This window comes from Callithrix jacchus, chromosome 6 (genome assembly GCF_049354715.1).
Source record: "Callithrix jacchus isolate 240 chromosome 6, calJac240_pri, whole genome shotgun sequence".
NCBI classification, from domain to species: Eukaryota; Metazoa; Chordata; class Mammalia; order Primates; family Cebidae; genus Callithrix; species Callithrix jacchus.
This window is the reverse complement of record NC_133507.1, coordinates 128,731,460-128,734,670: the sequence shown is the minus strand read 5'-3', so window position 1 is coordinate 128,734,670 and position 3,211 is coordinate 128,731,460. Positions and strand designations below refer to the sequence as shown.

At 38.8% G+C, this 3,211-nt stretch overlaps 1 pseudogene; it reads right to left on the bottom strand.

Moving 5' to 3' along the window:
* Positions 1-1,853: 1,853 nt before the first annotated feature.
* Positions 1,854-2,278, bottom strand: LOC100409502 (ribosomal biogenesis factor pseudogene; annotated as a pseudogene).
* Positions 2,279-3,211: the final 933 nt, after the last annotated feature.

The following is a 3,211-nucleotide window of genomic DNA, read 5'->3' as shown; positions in this document are numbered from 1 at the left end:
AGATCCTTGTAGGTACCTTGGGAACATAGGTTTCAGGCCTGGGTGACAGTATGTAAAAGGCTTAGGATTGTGGCAGTGAAGTTCAGCCATCACCTCCTACTGCTTCTTCCCTAAATTTTAGGAAAACCTCCAGGCTATTAGGCAAATAGTTATACAGCTCAAGTGGAAATTCTAGCCCTACTGCTTATGCTGCTTTTATTTTTATTTTATTTTATTTTTTTTGCTGCTTTTATTTCAAGTGCAACGACTACACATTTATCTGTTTGATTTAAAAAATTGGTTCCTGCCTTAAAAAGCCTCTGGGCACAGGAACAGTAAAATTATTCAATAAAATACTTAAATCAATTGACACCACCCTGTTTAAAAACACAGTCTATCACCGAGGGACAGAAAATGCCATGCCTAGTGTGAGATTCCTTTTGGCTACACAAATTTTAAAAGGCAGGTTTTACACCGGATTTTAAATATATGTAAGCTGGATCTGGTTGAACTAGTGAAGACAGATGGCACGACTGAAAAGACACCTTTCTCCTGATTTGAATGGGCAGGTGGGTGGCTGGTAGCACAGTTGAAATGATCGTCCAGGCTAAACTGCATCCCTTGTTCACAGTGCACTAGGAACTCTTATGAGGCTAAAAGACTTGTAATCCATGCATCATTTAACTATCACAACAAACCTGTGAAATAGGTATGACTATTATCCCCATTTTACAGGAGAAAAAAACCAAGGCACAAACAGGCACAAAAAGATCAAACCAACTGTCTAATGTCACGCTAGCTGGTTTAAGATAAACCTGGGATTTGAACCCAGGCACTTTGGTACCAGAGTCTGTGCTTTTGCTTTTAATTTTTGTGTTTCTACTCTAAACTGACTATAGCTGTTCATTTGGTAACATATTTGATGAATTATATACATGATATGTTTATATTTGTATATGTATCTTACTATGTGCCTGGCATTTCATTCAGCTGGGCTCTGGAATGCAATTAAAATCCAGAACACATGTGGCTCCTCAGTTCAGGCTGACCCCAATTCAAGTTGACCCCCATTCAGGCTGACCCCTAATTGTATGGGTCTTGGATTTGTAGATAAAACCTGGTGAAGGGACCACATGTCAACAAGTTATGTGATTGCTGATGGAGGCATTTCAGGCTGGGAAATCTTTTCATTCTGACCATTACATGGACTTCGTGCTATTAACACTTAATGGCATTTTGGAGGTGTGTTAAAATTTATCACTGTATAGACGATATAAGAATGGGCCAAGGAAGCTGATGTTAAAAAAGCAGACTGATGGAGGAAGAATCAAAAGATAAGGATTGGTAACTTGTATCTCCCATATGGATTGCTCATATTAGCTGCATTCTCTTAAGGATAGAAACTAAACACAGCAAGCAAAAAACTCCACTTTAACAGAATGCGTTTAGAGATCCTATTTTGAATATAAGGATTTTTATGAGAAGATGAAGTGGCTTGTTTCAAAGAGGTGCTGTTTCAACAGTAACAGCAGAAACAAGGAAGGCTTCATTTGTGCAGTCTAGTTGAAAGCTCATCAAACTTATACAAGTGCAGAGACGATGAGGTGGAAAGACAGTTGCATTTTAAAGAAGACCAATAAAACAACATCGCTTTTCATTGTTTGCAGCTTTACAGTTTCAAAGCCACTGTCTCATACTTTATCAACTCTATCTTGTGTGTATCCTCTTTTCCTCATGGGATTCTCTCATCTGCTGAGATTCTCACATCTTTCCCTGCCCCCTGCTTGCTCTGAAGTAGCTGTCACTTTTGAAGCCAAAGGGTCTTGGGTGGGATTGCAGGGTATCACCACTCGTGGTCAATCTGGAGAGTCCAGTTCTTTTTTTTTTTTGTATAAAACATTTAATTTATTGGTCTTTGTGGGGAATCACTACTGTTTTACAACTGAGCCATTAATTTTGTAGCTTCATCAACATTAACTGGTTTGCTTTCATGATGCCGCTGAGGAATCAGTTCTTTCTGCAGAGGTTCAAGCGAAAGGCCTTTTCAGAAATGTGCAAGTTCCTTTTGTACATCTACAAAAGCTTTATATACTCTGTTGATTTTTTCTTCATTCATAATGTTTATCTTCTTAAGATTAGTGGTAACTGGTTTTGCTTTGTTTTTAGCCTTAAAGTTTTTTGGCTTGCTATGTGAAATACATTCCTGGACTTAGGCCCTCTTAATTTGTTTTTGGCCATTGTTAAACTCTCACTAGGAATTCAATACTTGCGTGCAGTTTCTTAAGCTCCAGGTGACGCCATCCCAGTTCTTTTGGGTGAAATGTTGTACTGAAAAACAGAGGAGTTGATGGGGAGAGGTGGTAAGATGAGGCAATATGGAAGTGTGGGGTGGTAAGAGCTCCAGTGGGTGAATATTGACCAATGTTCTGTTCTCTCTTGATACATTGCTTCAGGGTAGAGTTTCTCCATGTAAGATGTCGTGTGTGGTGCAGCTAATGCTTCTGTCAAGTGACCAGTGTGTCCCTTTGTGGCTTCACATGAAGCAGTAGTCAGTGTAGGAACTCACTCATATTTTATTTATTCTCATTCTTTCTGTTTTTTTTTTTGTTGTTGTTGTTGTTCCCTTTTCTGTATTCCCAATGCCCAGGGATTGCACCTTCTACTTAAAGCACCAGCACTTGATCTCTGCCTCTGGCTCTGTTTTTTAGGAAATTGAGTATATACATATTTTATTTCAAACTCTTGCCAACATTTTGAATCAGGCAGGTATGCTTTTTGTTGTTGTTGTTGGTCATACTTTAGCAATGAAAAAGCTAAGGCTCAGAGAGGTTAAGTGACTAGCCCAAGATGGCATTCATTCATTTTTTCATTACTTCATTTATTTAGCAGACATATTTCAAACACCTTCTGTGTGCCAGGCACTGTTCTATGTGCTGGTGGTGACTAAGACAGACAAGGTTATGCCTTCATGGAACTTAAATATGAATTGGTGGAGACAGATGGTACATAAGTAAATACATCAATCAACAAATGAGGGAAGTGATAAATTATATTATTCTATTCTATACAACAGGGTTTTGTGTTAGATAGCGGAGGGAAGACAAGGAGAGCTAATTTAAAAAGTGATCAGGAAAAGCATCTCTGAAGAGGTGACACATGAACTGACACCAGGGTTAGGTTAGAACTTATAGAGGCTCTAAAAACTCATAGTTCCCATCCCTGCTTCTACACT